The 21,462-nt window shown below is 37.4% G+C and overlaps 1 protein-coding gene across 1 annotated transcript in view; it reads left to right on the top strand.

Annotated features, from left to right (window-relative positions):
- The window catches only part of LOC144024584 (receptor-type tyrosine-protein phosphatase gamma-like), a 240,429-nt gene that overhangs the window by 23,361 nt on the left and 195,606 nt on the right, over nt 1–21,462 (top strand). The window contains exon 3 of the mRNA XM_077531034.1: nt 12,823–12,885. The gene's annotated coding sequence lies outside the window, so the exon portion shown is untranslated. The remainder of the gene's footprint in view (nt 1–12,822; nt 12,886–21,462) is intronic.

Below are 21,462 nucleotides of genomic sequence, written 5' to 3'. Positions count from 1 at the left end.
CTAAATATAGCTGAACCATTTAGGCCTTGGGAGTATTTCATGTCCACTTTGGTGCGGTTACCTCAAAATTGCCTCTGTGGCCTTTCTCTATCTGTTCTCATCACGTTTAGCAAATGTAATAAGCGAGACTTCTTTGCTGCGCTTATACTTTCATGCTTCCTTTAATCACAATGAACTCTTGCCTGATCAGTCCAGTTCCCAACTGTGATTTCACACTTAATCCAACCCCCCCTAAACCCCCCCGGCCGCCCTTGAATGGCAGTGACTGAGTGCACCATTATGGCTTTAAATCCTCGTTGCACAAATAAATGGCTCCTTATCGTTTCTGCTTTTGGTCTTCATATACTGTACATGTTTCCCCTCAGCTGAATTTTCTGACATTTCCATATCTACTCCCCCACAGGAAAGTTAATCACTGCTGACATTTCGGCGTCAAATACAATAAATGCGAGCTCGCTTTGTCTACCTCAACAGTGTTCACACGCGATCCCTTTTGTGCAGCACATTTTGGAGGCATAGTCGTCCCATTCCATTTGTGATGTGTCTGTCACCACGCAGAGTGCTTTGCATCTCCTCCCATATGGTCCCAGTTTTTATACCATTACTCTTGTTTTCATGTACTTCCCTCCTTTCTGACTCGATCAACCGATTCTGTTCTTTCACCATCAAGAGACGTTGCTGCCATCTGCTCCCTCTTATTCTTGCACACTGCGAGGCGCAATTCAACACGCAGACCACTTTCAATTCGGGCCCCTTCCCGCAGTCATTCGTCACTCCATCAATTCTCGTGTAGCCTTGCTCGGAATTGGCCCTACCTTTGGCCTGCGCGCTGCACCGGCGGAATTGCCATGGAAGGCTGGACAGCAAGTTCAAACTCCTTTCAAATTTTGGCTTTGCTTGCTTCTGACCTTTCAAGACGCGGCTCACAAAATAACAGCTGTACACAGATGGAGCCAAGAGGCTTTTACACAGCACTAGCCTCTGTTAGTGTCAATTTTTCATCACGTGAAGGAGGCTTATAACATGCACACCATTATAACCAGTCCGGTGAGGGTTAGGTAGAGCTTGCACCTGCTGTTTTATTCAGTCATAAGATGGGCAGGCCATTAGGTCGAAAGGGTTAGGTTAGGTCTACCACCAAGAGACATCTTCATAAATGGAAATACAGACTAGCAGTGTTGGGAATAACTGTTTCAAATTACGGTGTTGGTAACTCTGTCCTTATGTAAATATATATATATATATATATATATATATATATATATATATATATATATATATATATATATATATATATATATATATATATATATATATATATATATATATATATATATATATATATATATATAAATTTTCTTTTGTTTTTATTGTTAGTTAGCTGGAATGTTTTTTAGCTATAGTATTTATTATGTATTATTTTTTATTTTTTTTAATGTATTGGTTTAATGCCTGATTTTTTTTAACTTGCTCGTATGCCATTGAATTGCCCCTCGGGGACAAATAGTGTTTTTGAATTGAATTGAACTTAGTTATTTTCCTCATATTTGAAACTAGGGATAGACCGATATTAGGCATTTTGACGAATATCTGTAATCAGCCTTTTTTTTTTTTTTTTTTTTTTTTTTTTTAATATCTGACAGGCGATAAAAGGTAAATATAAAACCATTTTAATCTCAGAGAGCAATTCATTTAAATTTGCAGTTAACTTTACAAGAGACGCTGACCCAGGGAACCTTCTGAAACTTTTGTTTTTATTCGACATTAAAACAAAGAAATGTTTCAGGTATTTTTACATTTTTGAAAAAAATATTTACTGTAGCAAACTATAGAGAGCTATGGTATTTACTTAAGTTTCCATTTAAGCTTTTGCGACATACTGATAACATTAAGTTGGGCGCTCCCTGAACTAGGGTAATTGAAATTCAATTACAATTTAAATAAATGATTACACTCCACAATTGCAAAATCAGCATAATCATTAAAAAAGTATAAAATACCAATTCTTGATCTTTAATTTTTTTTTTAGCACATTTTATAAATCTTAAAAGACCTAATGTACTAATGTAATAAAATTTGCTTCATCCAAAAGAAACTTGCACAATTATAGTATTTCAAAGAATTTTATTTGTCTTAATATTTTTTTTAAGTTTTTTTTTTTTTTTTAAACATATAATTTTCTTGTCTTATTTTTTGTACCGAAAAATAATGATTGTCCTACTACATAGTGCACATGCTGGACTCCAACTTCAAGTTTTTGCCAAAATAAATAAATAAATAAATAACTACATAAATAAATTCTGTGTATTATTGTAAGTTCTGTTTGGTTCTGTCTGTTTCTATTTTTTTAATTGGACTTAATATTTTTAAATGCTGAAACATTTTCTTGTTTTATACCAAGTAACGATAACTAATGACTTTTAGAAAGTAGCGTTCCCAACACTGCAGACTAGTAACAAGCAGGAAAACCAGATTGGAATCAATCCATATAAAAAAATAATGGAAAATGAAAACGAAAGGCGTGTCACATGCATTGTATGGCAGCTAATGGAATGGGCTCGGAATGTGCGCGCTGGTGTTTATTGATGATGTGACTGCTGACATAAGAATCAACCTTGTAAGATGTATCGGCGGGTTATACTGTACTCTGCTCACATCCTGACAAATGCTACAAAACTGGATGGATAATGACTGTAAACATACTGCAAAAGCTAACTCAAGGCATCTTGAAGGCTAAGAAATGGAAGATTCATCAATGAAAGCCGGCTTTCATCTCAATTTTGTAGCTTTTTTACTGAAGACAAATGTAAAGGGAGCGAGATAAGACCCAGTAATCTTCAGAGAAAACAAATGATGGTTAATTTTATGTATGTCTAACTGGGAAGTCGTGTGGAGTCGTGGTTAACATGTCGGCCTCGCAGTCGATAAGTTCTGAATTCGAATTTTGCCAAAAATCAATTGAGAAATATGCTGTGAAGAAAAAAAAAAATCAATCCGACAGCTGCAACTTGTCCAGAATGTTATTGCTCAAGTTCATACTGGACAACATCAGACGGCTCCTAAAATCCTTACTTCGACTGCTGTGTCAAATAATACAAAGATATTAAAATATCATTAATCCAGTTGTTCTAAATGGTCATTGATCTGAACATATTCAAGACATTTGAGTTCCCTATGAGACTTCCAGACCCCTCAGGTCGTCGGGTGAAGACTTATTGAGTGCTTCCATAACCAGAACCAAACAAAGTGAAGCAGAAATCTGTGTCTATGTTCCTTAAGAAAAAAAATAAAAAAAATCCATGAGATCTGCTCAAACCATCTGGCCTGAAAACTTCATAAATCGTTCACTGCGGCTCTTTCATAAATCATAAATATCTTTTGTTCTCACCGTCTTGCTTTTATTTTGTGACTTTCACTATATTTTTGTTATTTGACTGTTTTCTTTTCATTTATTCTGCTTTGATGTTGGGCTTTTCTATTGAGCTGCATCTTTTCATATCATTGTTTGCGTCTGTAATCATTATTTATTTGGCTCTGTAAATCATTTTGGATTTTTCTCGTGTTATCAGTGATGCCATACAAATAAACTTGCCTTGCCTCAGTGGCGAACGCCGCAGTATTTAGAAACTTTTTGAGTGATGGCTTGAATTATACTTTTCAATCCTATCTTGATTGTTCGGTGGTGAATAAAGAACAAATTATTTAAAAAATATATATATATTCATACATTCGTCACGTGGATAAAGCAAATTAGCCTTACTCACTTTTGAATTGGGCTTGATTTCAATTGCGTCATGCCATTAGTGGTACAATAAACTGGGGAAATCAGGAGCAATTGGTAGCTCCGACAGTTCGTACCACGATGGATTTTTGATGCATTTCTGGCATGTGAGAAATTTGGTGACAATAGAAGCACAAATGAAGCCTTTCGCCCCCACGCCGTGCCGGCACAAAGGCAAATAAGCATGTTAAATTCACGTTATAAAGGGTGAAGGTATGCACCTGTTTTCTTTTCGAGTTTCGCACAAATGCTAATAGAAGTCTGTTTAATCGTTGTTTATTCATTTGTAAATAATAAAATTTGCAGAAACTTAAAAATATGGAATGCACTTTACCACTGGCGCTTTGGAGGTTCCGACTGTTGATTAAATGTGGAGTTGTGAATTATTGTCGGAATTTTATTACTTGTTGGTATGTCGTGTCTATGTTTTACGTTTACTGTCAAGGGTCTACGAATGTAAATTAGCTGTATGCTAGTTTTGGCACATTTACGCAGGTCTTGTACCAGTGTTCATCAATATGCATTGACCCTTTCAAATAAACAATAATAAAAAATAAAAATAATTTTTTTTTTTAGCATTGTGTTTAACATTAGCAAGTTCACAGCTTTAGTCTTCTTGATTTGTTTAACAGATAGTCACAGTTGTAAATTAGTGTAATTAAAATAGGGTGACCAGATTTTAGATATGAAAACATGGGATGCTACAATTTAGGTGAAAATCAAATGCACGATCATTTCTCACCAAATATAATCTAATCGCAAGTGCTATCTTGGTTGACTGTTTAACAGTGCTAAACAAGGCAATGCCCTCACCATTATCCAACTGTTTTTTGTTGTTGTTGTTTTTTTTTGTTTTTTTGGTCCGCTCTCTGAAAAGCTCAATTTGCATTGGCTCTGACCATCCGCACCCACAGCAATGGGACTACATTTCCCATGATTCTTAAACACGGAAGTAGGAAGTAGTGCTTGTCCGGTATAGACCCTGTTCCAGCTGACGTCACTGCTTAGCTTCCGCTGCGCCTCCCGGAGGGCAAACATCCCATAACAAATGAATGTAGAGAGCTTGATTTTCGGCGAGCGTTTTCGTTAAAAGGTGGGAAATATCTCAAGTGTCACAAAAAACGTCCCGAGTAGGACACTACATTACTGCGAATCATTGAAACCAGTCGTTTGGAGCCGCTAGCTACAAAAAATGCAGTTTGTTGGGGGGCAAAGTGGAAGTGGAAGCCTAAGGTATGTTGTTTTTGGTTGAAACAATACGTCGATCACTACTTTCATGGTGTAAATTGTCATTCATGAAATCGTTTGTGTCTGGTTATATGGAATGCAACTGTTTACTGCCATATATGGATACTGAAAATTTGTCAAGTACGATTGCTTTGGAAACGGCAGGCAGTGAATGAGTTAAAGAAATGTTACTTTTTTTTATTGTTGCGATTGGCTAGCGACCAATGCAGGGGGAATCTCGCCTCTCACCCAAAGTCAGCTGGGATAAGCTCCAGCTCACCCATGACTCTAATGAAAGCAATAGATATAGAAAATAGATTTCGAGATGGATGAACTTTTTAATTGCTTGTATACAAATAGTTGGTCTCCAGGGTGCCTACCCACTCATCAAGTGTGAAAGTTATCAACCACCAGAAACAATACATCTTTAAAGATGTGCCTATTTTTAAATGTGTGTCTGTGAGCGAGCTGTTCTGTTATATAACTGTCAAGCTAATTTACATATTACGTCCCCGCACACAGATTTTCTCCACCCATCACTTGGCAGCCGGCTTTGCCCAAAGATCCGTCAATTGGTCGGAGTCTGGTACAGTGTGGACGTGGAGGGGTGGGTGGACATCTCCTGCTCTGGAGTGTGCCTCAATATCTTCAAAAGTCTTCAATAACACCACAAAAAAAAAAAAAAAAAAATCTTAGATTTATTTCTAGTCACATTGTTGAAAAGAACTTTGGTAAAAAAATAAATAAAAAAAAAGTCAGTTAAAAACTATAAAGACTGAATATGAGAAGAAAAGTCTGATTCTTTGTAAATAAAGTGTTGTGATGGTCCTTTAGAACAAACATTTTTTTTTAATCAACTTCTACTGTTTTGATTTGTATCATATTTGATACATCGGCTCACAATGCTTTAAATTCGTACATTTGTAATTGTCAAAAATATAATAATAAACAGACATATCAAATATATTAGTATTTCCAAAAATCAGAAAGAACATTTCCCACTATTAATTAATTGTCAACGTGTCTCTCCTTTCTCAGTTCGGGCGATCTTGCAAGGTCGCTGGAAAAGCCATCAGCTTGGTGATACTGCCCTCTAATGGATTATCCGTGCAATTCATGTATCAGATCATATACATCAGGTTTTAATGGGGAAAAAATTATACTCATGAAATAGGGGGCTTAAATGTCTTGTCTTTAATATGATAAATTTGACATTATGGAATCACTAACTTCACTAAACACTGAGTAGCCTATAATTCAATGCAATGCCATAACTCCTCTCCTTAATTTCTTTATTCTTTACTCTGAGCAAATATTGGCACAGCGCTTTATTAATGAGGACACCTGGGCACTGTTTGCATGTCTTTTATAAACAAAACAATCACATCATACAGTGATTGCCCAACTTTGTTGCCCCTTTTTTGTATAATAAATAAAAGAAAGTGTTAAAAAAATACTCACCATTTGTGCAATTTACTATATACTTATAGACTTACTTTTTTAGTTTGGCATTTGATTGATCTTTTTTTATTTTATTTTATTTATTATTATTATTATTATTATTATTATTATTTATATATATTTTTTTGTATCCCCTTTTATTTATTTAACTATTTTAATCTATATTGTCTTGTAGCTTTGTTTTTATTTATTTTTTCTATCGTGTTTAACTGTTTTCTTTTAGTATTCAACTGTTTTTATTTGGTAGTTATTAAATTTTTAGCTCCAGTATTTTCTCATGGGGGAGCCTCCACAGTGAGAGGGATGCTTGGTCTTCATCCATCTCACTGTGGATGAAGACCTCCTGGGTACAGGGTACTTCTGTGCCCCGCCATGTTGTGGTTTTCATGTGTTTGTTGGGTTTTGGGTGTGTCTGTGGGTACGATCATGGGGATGGGGGGGGCTTTTTCTTTCTTTTATTTTATTGTATTATGGATGTCCAGCACTTTGAGTTGCATTTTAAATGTATGAAAGGTGCTATATAAATAAAGTTGATTGACTGATTGATATATAGTATTAGCGTCTCCAACATGTATTTGTTTGTTTATCATATTTGCTACTGAACTAATAATATTGCTAATATTGTATATTGTGGTCATCATACATTTCTGGCTGATCATTACATATTGGGCCAACATTAGTGCGCTTCTACCAGTATTTGGCACCGTGAGTACGGTAGTCAAATTCCAACTTTTTGTTTCTCTATCTCCTGCATGAGCAATAAACATGGCCGCCCAGCTATACCTGAAGGGCAGATCTAATGACTGTAGGGAATGACCTTTTCACAAACAAGTTAATGGGAAGGTATATTACGTGAGATTTGCTTAGATGATTCTAGCTTCAAATGATATCTCTCGTAATGAGAAAACCACTTAAGAGACCATCATAGAGCTCTCCATATGTTCATCTACCTCGCACGCCACACAGTGTGTGGGTGATGAAGAAGCCCATCAGCGGTGGATGCTGTCGATGCCTCATTGCTACAGCGACACAGACGCCGCCACAAACATGCCATTTCCTTTAAATAATGTGCGGGAGAAGATGAACGGCAGTGTTTGACCCGTGGCACTTTACTTTACTTTTTTTTTTTCTTTTAATCTTTTTACCCGTTTTGAGTCTCTCTCTCTCTCTCTCTCTCTCTCTCTCTCTCTCTCTCTCTCTCTCTCTCTCTCTCTCTCTCTCTCTCTCTCTCTCTCTCTCTCTCTCTCTCTCTCTCTCTCTCGAACAAAAAATAGAATCCACACCTGTCCATGGAGACATTTTAGACCATCTGGCTTGCGCAGAAGTTGAAGGCAACTAACCTAAATGAGCTCAGCGTTTTAAATATTACTATTGGATGGCTGTAGGCCATTTATTGTTTTGTTTTTTGTTTTTCCATTGGACTTCCAGCCTAACGTGGATCACGTGGACATTTATGTTTATTGATTACGTGCAGTTATGTTGTGATATTGAAACTGTACAACAAAGGGGTGCAAGAAGGTGGCTTGTGGTTAAACCCAGCCCGCAAGCGCATCTAATATAAAATGCCCCGAGAACATTTAACATGCTCATAATCCTGTAGTGTCCATGATAAATATTTGGTCGAGCATTGCGTCATATTTTTTTCAGAAATCTAGTTTAAGAGGATCATGTGACCTATGTGGAAATAAATGCCACAAAATAAACACAGTATTAATATTACAAGAGCATTCATTTGACTTTAATTACACATTTTCATACATTATACAAATGGTTTGAGGGCATATATTTATAGAAGTGCATTCTTCCATGGGATGAATATATCTGTGTGCTGACTGACAGCAGATTGTGCTCACCAACAAACTATTAATATTCATTTCCTTAGGAATTACTTGCACGATATGTAATGGCAAGTTGACAGATGTCTACCAGGGGATACTAATCTAAACACATATGCTAAAATTAAGACCATTATGCTTGCAGGCTGTAATAAGAGTTTTTTTTTTTTTTTTGATCACCATTGCTCCACTTCCTGATCAGTTCACTTTTGTTCTGCTGCATGATTTCTAGCTGCATAATTCATAATCTGCAGTTAGAATTTGCCAGTCATTTTTTTCCTTTGTCTCATTCTTCACACCTATATATCAGTACTGTATATATTTATCATATATAGTATGTGTAGTGCATTGCAAAACTGATAGCCCCCTTGAACTTTTTGCCTCATTTCACTTAAAACAAAGTTATCAAATTTGAAATTGACATATTTTAAACTTGTTATTCTTATTTGCAAATTAACTAATTTGCTCCCAAAAACGTATAAATACATTCTATTGGAAATGTTTTAAGTGTCCCAAAGACGTATTTATATGTTTTTTTTTATTTATTTTAATAATTTTTTATTCTAGAGCATACAAGAGACTTTGATGCAGTCTCTCAACTGCAGAGAACCTGGTGAAAAAAAAATGGTAGTAATTACAAAAACAGCCACCAGGTGGTAGCAGAGTATAAGAGATCAACCAGGGCCATCATGAAAACTGATTTCTCCACAATTCATTTCATTCATTCATTCATTCATTCATTTGTTCATTTATTTCAGCCAGTAGTCAATGTCAACAATAGATCAATTTTACTAGACACATTTTTCTAAACCTCGCCTGAAAAGGAGTGGGAGGAAGAAAAACTTCAGTCACACCCCCAATGTCATTAATATCAAGCATTGAAAACAAATTTAGCTATTTTCCTGCAAACTTGCAGTAACCAACAGCGGTTTTCACGAATGCTGAAAGACTGTCTTTACAAACGACAATTATAAGCAGATTTGTGAATAATGATAACTGAGCTATATTCTAATGCTAATTGCTGCAAAACGGAAACAGATAGTAACATACTTTTTTTTTCCTGATGAAAGATTTTTTTTTTTTTTCTTTTGGTAGGTTCCATGTTTTTATAGCAATAGAACACAATATTCTGTGGGCTTTGCAGAATCAGTCAAAATCCAGTAAAATAGCCAGGAGTGAAGGGGGTTGCTTCAGTGAAAATGGCTAGGAGCGAATGAGTTAATAACTAAATTGTAGGTCATGCAAAATTATTCACCCCCTTTTCTCTAAGTGCAGCCAACTGACTCCAAAAGTTCCTTGATGATTTCTGAATGATCCAATGTTGACCAAAATGACTGATAATGATAAATAAGAGGCCACCTGTGTGAAATTTAGTCTTAAAATAAATGTGCATGCTCTGCGTTGATGGTTTCAGAGGTCTGTTAAAAGAATACAATGCGCCTGCTCACAATGCCCTGAGCAGTTCTTTGCCAAGAAGAACATCACCATTGGCGTGCTGGAGCAACCAACCCTACTCACCTGACGTGACTTTGTGTATGTTTTTTTTCTTTTTCTTTTTCTTTTCCCACAAGCTCAATGCATTTTCAAGGGTCCCTATTTTGATGATGTGGACAACATAGATGACTGTGATAACGTAGCTGTACGAATCCTGTAAAAAAAACCTTCAAGGAGTTCATGAAGGCGTGGCAGAGAAGGCTGGGAAAACGTGTTATATTCCAGAGGGAGTTCTTCCAAGGGGAAAACTTGTACTGTGCAGATTTGGATTTGAAATATATTATTTATGACACGAGTCCTGTAGCTTTTCTCACATGCTTCTTATAGTATTTAAGTATATACTGTACACTCATACAGTATATACATTGTTTATAAAATATAGCTGACTTTTCTGTGATAAGCTCCCGTTCACAATTTTATTTTGGTATGACAAATGAATAGTCTTTAAATACTATTATTGAGTGTTGACATGGGCTCTCCTGAAGTGTCACATTTGATGGATTGCTTGTTGAGTAAATGTTGTACGTGCGATACATTATTCTCAATGTTAATTTCCCTTTTTTTTTTTTTTTTTTAAACTGAAATTCAAACAGAATTCGCCTCTCCCTCAATGTTAATTTCCATCGATACTTCCTGTTTTGCAGCTATAGAATTATTATGCGCATGTTTTTAACTAATATTGTAATGCATGGGACAGCACTGACTAATTTTTTGGGTGTTTTGATACTGTAGCTTTGGTTTAATGATGACTCAAGCACTTAGCTTCATTAATTCCAATTTAAAGCTGCTAATGGATGTGTTAGCGCAGCGGGAGATGCTTCCAGAGGATTGCACTTGTTTTGATGTTTGGCCCATTACTGTACTTGTGCATTTACTCCATTTCTTCAGCGATAAATGTAGGAAGGAAAGGACAATGATAAGTGCATTTTATTTTGGTGGTTAACGCCAAGTTTGCATAATTTGAGAATGATTGCTAGCGAAGCAATAACTTCACGAGTACCGCTGGAGTTTTTATTTGTGAAAATGTATTTTTCATCATTGCACGAGATTCCGTAACCTTTCATCCATTTTCTGCACCGCTCGTTCTCATTAAGGTGAGCCTTTCCCAGCTGACTTTGGATGATAGGCGGGGTACAACTTGAACTGGTTGCTCATCACTCGCAGCCAGTTCCGTATTAAAAATGCAAATGTGACTTACATGCCCAATGAATTTGATTTTGTTTTCATGTGTACCGTTTTCAGGAGCGTATCACTTGCACAGGTGCAGTGGATAATTGTGAATGCGGCGCTGTGCATTGCAGGGTCAAAATTGTGTGTATTATGGACTACATTGGAGCTTTACAAAAATACCGGGTGTCCCAAAAGTCATTATACACATCTAATAAATTCCTAAAACTTACCCAAGAAAATACTGTAAGTTCATTCACATTTTTAGTATCAACAAAGGAGTCATTGGAGTTAAACCTGCAATGACTTTTCCTTGTTTTACTCGTTAGACTTCACATTCCAGCGCCTTGAAGACCACATTAGCACCTCTCTATTTTCAACAACCTTCAGCCACCTTCATACACAAGCCTCTCCAATGTTTTGAAGCATCTCTTTCCTGACCTTGCTGCATTCAGGACAGATTATTACCTCTATTTGTGACAGGTCATGGGGGTTTAAGTGGCATACAGTCACAAAAAAAAGTTACAAGGTGTGAGGTCAGGGGAGTAGAGAGTCCATTCGAGGGGACCGCTTTGATCGATCCATCAGTCAAGAAAGTTGATTGTCAGGAAATCCTTCACTAACTTGCAAAATGGAGAGGGGCTTTGTGTTTGTTGGAATAAAAACATGTTAGGAAGTCTTAAAGTTTTGGGGCAGCAAAATCCTGCAAAAACTCCAGGTAATTTTATTTCCCTGAAGTTTTGCCAAGTTCGACAGTTGTGCCAATTTACCTGACTAGAGACTTTCAATACTCGTGAAAAGCCAATAAGTTATTTACACATTATAACTCATTTGCTCCCAAAATCGTATAAACTATAAATACGTTCTATTTTACATATTACCATGCTCCCAAAGACATATATATTCTTTATTTATGTTTTTATTTTATGCTAGAGCATACAGAAAGGCTTTGATGCAGCCTCTGAACTGAATAGAATTGTAATGGCAATGGTAGTTATTCCAAAAAACGGCCAGCAGGTGGCAGCAGAGTATAAGAGATCAACCAGGGCCATGTTGCAACAACCTCTAATTACATTACATGTTTTGTAATTAAATATGCAATGGGTGTAATTCTTAACGTTGTGTATTTAGTTTTACAGTTCACTCCAACTGCGTTGTCATTAAACAGCTTAAAGGACGCTTAGGGACAGCAGAATAACATAAGCTACACACTTGCTAGTTGCTAATGCTACGCAAGCAAAATGGTGCCTTCAGGGTACTTTTGCAACATTGGAAACATCAGCTTTCTTCAATGACGTTTTATGGGGAAAATAATCGGCCATTTAGCTCAATTGGCTGATTGTTTTGGCCTACTATGTTTGAAGGCCAATAATCGGCTGATTATAATTGGCGGCCGATTAATCGGTTGGGCCCTATTTGGCACATTAATTTACGGGGTGGGGGGCTGGGTATGGGGTATGGGGAGGGGGTACTGTATTAAAAGTATAGATTCATGGTTTTATGAATCGATATTGGGCTATGAGAAGGAATATCGATTCGATATCGATATATCGATATTTTAGACCCAGCTCTAATGAATTGTCCTATCCTATGGAGTAGTGAGACAGCGCAACAGCTCCTCAAACTGGGCTACAGAAAAACATTCCCAGGCAGGAATTTCACACTATTACAATATCAATTGGTGAGTCATTACAGCTTATTATGGGTTCTACCCTTTCACTAACCTAATGAGGAAAAGTGGTATAGAAAATGAATGTCTTCATACGTTGTAGAATTTCCATGCTTTCATGTTTGACATGTGGCGTACACTCTCCTAAACCATTTATGTAGCAATTGCTTCTCATTGTTATTTTGCAGGTGCCTTTGTATGTCAACCAAAGAGAAGTACAGTGACGGTCAGGCTGCAACGACCCAATGCAAGTGAGTAAAAGTCACCAAAAAGCATGGCAATCCGTTGAATTGACTCACTAATGACTCTCCGGTCACAAATGATGTCTTAAACATCACCCCGCTGCCATATAACCTCCCCAAATAAGCTCACGGGGAGTCATCCAATGGAGGAAATAGTCCGCTGCCATCATTTGCGCTACATGCCCCGCACACGTCCTTAATGACACAAACCAACAGATGCTTGTTGATAGGACCAACGGCGCCAAATAGATGTAAACGTAGGCGTGGGTGATGAGCGTAAACAAAACAGAGCACGGCGGGGGGATTACAGGCTGGATGGTAAGTGTTTGAGGAGACAGAAAAAGCGAGCGTGGAGTGGTCACAGTGTTAATTCAGTGGACTGCGAGGCCACCAAAGTGTTATCTGCAGAGTAAAGCAATCATAGGACAAAGAGTGGTGAGCGCACGGGGCTTGACGCACTGCTGACGGATGGCGTGCGCGCAAGGGCGGTGTGGGGGGTTGCGAGAGCAGCGCCATTGCCATCACACAAACGCATACTGTATACAAAAAAGGCAGGGAAGAAGGAGACACAAGGGAATGGTAAACAAACAAGGAAAAATGTGTCACAGGTGCTCCTCCAGCAATAAAGACATCCTAGTAAATCAAATAAATGAGGTGAGAAAGAGAATTCTCACACTCGGAAGCAAAATATTTTTCAAGAATGTCTCGTTCCAGTTTCTGCCTCCTCAATGCTTGCGAGCCTTATTATTAGCTACTTTTAGGTATGTGATAGATAGGCACGCACGAGAGCATCTGCTGAGGTTCAAACTGAGTACAGTGGAACCTTCAAAGTCCCCCAAAAGTTGTGCAATTTGGAGTTTGAACCAAACTGTTTTGGAAAAAATATGCCTGAAAAGTCCCTTCTCCAACACAGCTGAGATATGATCAGCTCATAACGATCCTGTTGATTGGAATCAGCTTGTTTTGGAAGAGGGAATCCTCCAAAACCTGAGTTTGCCCACCCCTGATCTGCTTTATGTGCAAGAACACTGTTTCTTTCAAATTTCCCTTCTTTGGTTTAGTGCTCACTGTATTGACTATTTCTAGAATCGATTAAATCTAACGATTATTCAATCGATTAATCGGCTTTGTTTTAATTTCGCGGTAAAGTATATTACAAAAGCATTTATACTGAAATCAGAAATTTTGACAATTAAAAAAAAATGGCTCCAAACGATTACTGTATTATCAAAATACTTGTCGATTAATTAGATAATCGATTACTTGTCGATTAATCGAATAATTATGACAGCTCTACTTCATTTACAATAATATTGTAATACATTTCCCCCCAGTGTATAATTTTTCATAGTTACTGTGATATTAATTTATATCGGGCCGCCAGAATTAAAGCATAAACTCTAATAAATATCCGTTACAAGCTTTGAAGAAAAAGGTATGAGCAAAAGTATAAACGTGATTAATCGCGATTAATTGTGATTAATCACGGAAAATTGTGCGATTGATTAGTTAAAACATTTTAATCGTTTGACAGCATCAAATCATGAGTTATTCCCACACCTACTATTTTGACATTTATGGTCTCATTACCTGCGATTGGCTGGCAACCAGTTCAGGCTGTACCCCTCCTACTGCCCGAAGCCAGCTGGGATAGGCTCCAGCACCCCCGCGACCCTTGTGAGGAGCAAGTGGTTCAGAAAATGGATGGATGGATGGTCTCATTACAAAGAATACAATTGGTTATGTCTCCATTTGTTTATGTGGATCTTGGAGTACCTCAAGGCTCCGTACTTATACTTCTGCATTTCTTACTGTATTTTATCACAAAATGTTTCGCTATATACAGTCTCTGTCATGACAAAATGAGTCCCGTTACATTAACAGCAGTAGAAAATACATTTTCCCTACTTTAGTTATTACATGCTAGTTTGATCTACTAATAGCCAAGAGATGTTACTTTTGAGCGTCATGTTTGATCAGAGATCAAAGATGTGTTGTTTTTACACCAACCAAAATATGGTTTGTCTTTGTGATGCAAAACCTTGCTTTTGTTTCAAGCAGGATTGATTTGTGGAGTGCTTTGTTTTCATAAGCCCGCAGTTAGTCCACGGGTACTTTTGCAACAAAGAATTGTATGCTCGCCTTCCTGCATTGTCTCATCCTTTGGAATTGTTGACGTGCTAAATAAACATCCCCCTCCGTTCTTAACATTCATATCCGACAGCATATACCGTCCTGTGATTTCGCAACACGGAGCTCGCGTCTGTCCATAGAGTTGCAAAGGTCAAAAGCCTGCAGGCTCTTTTTCTTATTGGATCTTCCTGCTGACATCAGGCAGTTTGATTCGGCTTAAACCATTTAAAATGGAACTTTAATTTGTTGCTCATTTCTCGAGGCTCGGTACCCTTTATACTCCCAGTGGAGTGTCTTCAATGAATTTATTAAGCCCCAGTAATTAGGTATGTCCTTTAAAGAGGAAGTAGTGCCATCTTCCTGATAACAATTATTGTACGGCATTAAAACAACCTTTGATTGATCAATTCATGCTGGAAATGAATTCATCGCATCATCACATAATATAATATTTCCCTCATTGCAAGAATCAGCCCCCCGAATGTGTCGAATTTTATCACCATCATACCCAAGCAGATATGGACACATTTTAAAGGATGAGTATCAGCTGAAATTAAGCGGATAAAAAGCCAATCCTTACTGTACTCTACGGAATTTCATCCCCATCAGCCAGCTAATGGTGCAAGTTGTGAATGTCACAGTGGAATGGTCGGCATGGAGTTTTCATTTCAATTTGTTATCGGGTTAAATATGTTTCACTTTGGACGTCTGTGGTTCAGTTGTTTTAGCGGGTCATCCATTGACCGAAGGGTTGGTGGTTTGAATCCCGGCTCCACTTTTCAAGTGCGCAAAAAGTATTGGAACGGAGATTAATACATTAACTAAGTGTTGGGGTAACTCTTACTTGAAATAACTGATAATATGCTTTTCCAGGCCTTTACTGCAGCCTCTTTTAGTTCGTGTTTGTTTCCATAGGGATTCTCCCTTCAGTCTCCTTTGATTGACTGATTTGGCCAGTCAAAGATCTTTCACTTTTCGGGTCATTATCTTGTTTCATGATGAAGTTTCTTCAGATTATTTTGGATGCATTTTTTTTTTCTGTAAAAATGTTTTTCTGTAAATCTCTAAAACAAAAACAAAAAAGAGCTATTAAATTTGTATATATTATTATTTATATTATTATTATTTAATTATTATTATTAATTATTATTAACTCATTTGCTCCCAATAACGTATAAATATGTTTTTTGTAATGTTTTAAGTGTCCCAAAGACGTATTTATACGGGTTTTGTTTGTTTTGTTGTTGTTTTTTTTATGCTAGCGCGTACAGAAGGCTTTGATGCAGCCTCTCAACTGCAAAGAACGGTTGCAGAAATGGTAGTTATTACACAAACGGCGAGCAGGTGGCAGCAGCGCAAAGGAGATCAACCAAGGCCATGTAGAAAAAAAGCTAAATTACTTACAATTAGATTTGTGAAAACTGATGAAACCTAGCTCTCTTCTAATGCCAATTGCTACAAAATGGAAACAGATAGAAACATACTTTTGTTTTTCCTGATGAAAGAAGAGACTTTAATCTTTCTTTTTTGATAGGTTACATGGTTTTATAGCAATCAAACACAATATTCTGTGGGCCTGGCAAAATCAGTCAAAATCCAGTAAAACAGCCGGGAGCGAATGGGATTGCTTCTGTGAAAATGGCTGGGAGTGAATGAGTTAATATTATTATTAAAGTATTAAAATTACATTATTAAAGGGATAATTGACTCATTGAGCCATTTTGAGCAGTGAAAAGTTAGTATTTTGTCCAGAATTTGATAACTTCATTATTTTTCATGTACAATTAATACCTTTTAAAACAAAATGTTCCACTTGCTGTCGACTGAAGATGACATCACCTGTGCTGAGGAAGTGGGTAACGACCAATCATGGCTCACCTGTTTTCTGGGTTTGGTCAGCAAACTGATTGGCCATGATTGGTTGTTATCTACTTCCTCAGCACAGGTGATGTCATCTTCAGTTGACAGCAAGTGGGAAAATTTGTTTTTAAAGGTATTCAAAAATAATGAAGTTATCAAATTCATTCTAGACAAAATATTCACTTTTTACTGCTGAAAATGACTCAATGAGTCAAGCATCCCTTTAAACACAAGTTGGTTTGTATTGAGGAGTTGATATACACCTTTTAAGGTATATTTCCTTTTACACACTACATATACATATAAATATAATAGACACCGTATTCATAGATTTATGAGAAACGTCCAAACCTGATAAAATGATTGATGATGATGATAGGGCATTTTTTAAATGTCATGTTTTTGTAGAACCCATTAAGGTCTAAATTTTTTATTTCGCAAAACAAGATTTGTTTTTTCTTCATTGTAGAGTTCATACCATTTTGACAAAAACAAATGATATGTCATTCACAGAGCTGCTTGTTCTCTTACATGGCTCGATATGCGTGTTATTAAACGGGACGCGTCTTTGTTCATCTGTCGATCACCATCCCGATGAACACACAGGCAAAAGTGATCACACCTGAGCCATTTACTCTAGTCTCCTTTTTTTCAGAGTGATGCAAGCTGCTGAAATATTCCTCAATTAATTAAAAGGCCAATATGAAAGTCCATCTATTTGATGTCCGTCTTTAAACATGTTCAAACAATCTCGAAACCCTCAGAAGTTCTTGTGGTTGGAGGCGATGGCAGCATTATAAAGAAACCAACTTGCGCATACACTTACTACACTTCATTAGGTACACAGTCGAGTAATATGACTGTAGTACTGCACTGCGTCGTACTGAGAGCTCTTTATAGTATATTTGCAACCTTATTTAACTTGAAACGAGCAAAATATTCTTCCTAGTAAATTAATGATCTCCATTATTTTTATTCTATTTGTAAAGGCAGAATTTTTACACAGCACTTGTTGGATCGTATTAAGGAATAATAGATGCTGAAGAATTTGGATGAGATTGTGTGGAATTAATGAGTTTTGATTAAAAAGAAGCATCTAGAACACACATAGTGATGATCCAATACGCTTAAGAAAATATTTCGGCCTTGCAAATCATCCAGTTAGGACACAAACTTCCATCATTCAACTCAACTCTACATTTATAGAGCACTCTTTTAAAATAAAATTCTAAAAATATATATATTTAGAATTTCTGAGTGAATCAACCTTTACTCAGCTTTTTCAAGTCAATATCACTCCCTATTTTGTCATCCATCCATCCATCCATCCATCCATCCATCTTCTTGACCGATTATTCCTCACAAGGGTCGCGGGGGGTGCTGGAGCCTATCATAGCTGGCTCTGGGCAGTACTCGAACCGGAGTCCTCAGAACTGGGAGGTGGGCGTGCTAACCACTCAGTCACCGTGCCGCCCCTATTTTTTCAGTGCAGATATAATGAAAACAACAGACGCCCCAGAATTGAGCCCTGTGGAACACCACACATTCCGTTGTACTTTCATTCATATTGCACATATTTGTCTCACCACTTTGTATTTATTTATTTAATATGACTATTTATTTATTTTTTGCCCGACGTAGTTAGTGTGAAGGATCACAATAATAAGAATAACATGACATCACATCAGCCACAAGTTGATTACCGAGCGCACCAAATTCCCTGCAGCGCAGATAGGCCAAGCAATGTCATGTGATCACTTGCAGCCAATGATGGCCAAGCGGGGCGTATCATCACAATTAGTGACTGACCGAACCCCTGGGGATTGATCAAACCCAGGTTAAGAACCACTGTTTGGGTGTTTGGCTTCCTCAAGTATTTTAAAAACGTACTTTTTAATATTTATTGCCCATAAGTATACAAGTACAAGTACAAATGGATGGATGGATGGATGGATGGATGGATGGATGGATGGATGGGTAGAGCATTTGTTTTGTTTTATTATTTTTTCCCCAGAAAAAGTGAGCAATTTGAGCAAGTGCATTTTTTTAAGTGAACAAATTCGTCACCGATAAAAATACAATGTTGAGGCAGAATTAATCAGGCTTGAATAAAAGGAGATCTTCCACCGATTTCTTATTTAGTTGCGAGGACCCTGCAGACGGCGGTGGCCTGAATGTTGACCCTCTCCCTTGATTAAATGTGTCAGGTGTTAGCGCCGCCGCAAGGCTTCCGTGCTGGCTTTAGATTGGTGACAGCTGCCTGATCCACTTTTTCATGGCCACGAGCTCAACATTTGCATTATTATACTGTAGCGGCAGGATCCTTAAAGGAAAACCTGCTCTTGCTTTCAAACTTGTCACATTTCGACACTTTGGCGGGGGCTTTGTCTATCAAATTAGTACTTTATTTGAACCCCTTAAGCATAAGCAAAGCTTGTGCTCAAATTGTAACACTCTGTCACTGTCTTTTCTCTGCTTTGACTTGTATTAAATAACAATCAAAATAATACAGCTATGTTTTCTTCTTTTGGTTATTTGAGAATTTCTTTTAACGTGATTAGTGTAGTATGGATATAAACTGCAATCATGAGCTGAAAAAAATCAGTTGGTTCGTCAAGTATTAGATTTCTGGGCGACCCACAGTTGGGAAGTGTAATTTACTTCTTAACTCTTGTCCTAAGTAGATCTGACAGTAGCAAAAATGCAATTGTAAATAAAATGGCAAAACAATGATTGGAAGCCAAAGCGCAAGAAAGTGAGGACTCAATGAAACTGAAATTTTAGTTTGTGACGTTTGTTTCAAACAAAGCACACAACTAACTAATCACATTTGATTTTATTTAGTTATTTATTTTTGGTCATTTGATGTGTTTGAAAAAGTGGTCCACTTTCGCCTGGTTCGGTTTCTTGTCATACAGTTAATATAAATAAATAAATAAATAAATATGTATATATATATATATATATATATATATATATATATATATATATATATATATATATATATATATATATATATATAAACTGTAACTGTATTTACAGAGTCAACAGCCAATCAGAGAATTCCATGTCAGTACTAGTACTCACATGTCTAGCCACAACCAATGAAATTGATTGACTGTCTATATAAGGGTTTGAGAATTGTGTGTGTGTTTGGCCGGATTATTGCAAGCAGTTGCTCGACTGTTCCTGTGTACAGCTCTCTTAGGTTCTGCCTCTCAATGTGACTTATTTGTGTCTGAGTTTGGGATCCTACCTCTCAGCACACAACAATTGTAAACATTTATCAATACATAAGGTATGATGAGGAGCTGATCCGAAACTCAACATCTGCCAGCATTTGCTCCATGGTGCAGTTGTGCAGCCTATAGAGCCCATATAAGCCAATATATAAGGAAAATGTACTACATATTTGAGCTCCCAGTGGCATAGCTTTAAGATTTTCTTGTTGAAATGTTGTGTTTATATGATTGGTTACACCTCCAAATAATATGTTCAGCCAAATGGCCGGCCAGTAAATCTTAGGCAGGCAGATATTCCAGAGCCTGGTAGGAATTATGCGCATACTGGAAGGCCATTCTCTACATTCTGTGTTGACATTAAAGGGGTACATTCCCTTCCCGAGAATATACATCTTTTCCAAATGACTTTGGCCGTGAACCGTAAGTGAGATTATTTCTAATGTCTGACAAGTGCAGACGGCGCAGGAAGGGTGAATTGAATGCTTCGAGAATGTGAAAGAAATATAGCTTTTACCGAGCAGCATCCATGAATCCCTTGAGCGAGGTGAATGCAGGACAGAATGTTTACTCGCATTAATAGAGCTTTTCAACATACAGAATTTCAAATGTTATTTTTCGCATGTTTGTCTAAGCTGGGTTAGTGCGTAATGATGTGGAGCTCGGATTTAATTGACTCAACTTTACTTTTACCGCCAAGTAAGAAGCATTTATTCCACCTTATCTGATCTTTTAGACAGTGATAAATGTGATTTTGCTGCCCTGGGCCGTAATTAACTTGAATGCGTATGAAAGCTTTGATGTTGAAGATGATTTGTGAAATCATTCTACTTTCACATAAGGCCATGCAGCTCACGTCTGACATCACAAGCAGCACAGATGTTGTTGCCTGCGTTCGATACCTTCGTCAACTCTGTATTAACTCTCCGAAGGACTCAAGGCTTTATGTATTGAACCACAGGAGTATTGTTCGCACTTATTAAACGCAATCTTTTCTTCAGTAGATACAAAGTCTGATTAGTGTATATTCACATCGGCGGTCACCGTTCCCAGGTGGAATCTCTCGGCGGCAGCCGTCACCGGCTGATTTAATTTCGCAAGGCTCATTCAAAGGGATTCTGAGGAAAGAAGGCACCCAGGCATCTCCCGCTCGCTCTCTCTCTCTCTCTCTCTTAATTATGCTCCCAATACGACATCCCTTCATCTCCGCAAACAATCCATCTGCCGTTCGAAGGCCTGTTTTGTCAAGAGTTGTTAGCCGCCTGGCCCCGGGGACGAGAAGTGCAGGCTATTATTAATCTTGTTTGTCCCGTGTTTCTGTGTCTCTGCGAAAATGCGGGATTGAATGCCCAGT

This window comes from Festucalex cinctus, chromosome 8 (genome assembly GCF_051991245.1).
Source record: "Festucalex cinctus isolate MCC-2025b chromosome 8, RoL_Fcin_1.0, whole genome shotgun sequence".
NCBI classification, from domain to species: domain Eukaryota; kingdom Metazoa; phylum Chordata; class Actinopteri; order Syngnathiformes; family Syngnathidae; genus Festucalex; species Festucalex cinctus.
The sequence above is the reverse complement of the archived record's forward strand: the minus strand, read 5'-3'. Positions and strand labels throughout refer to the sequence as shown.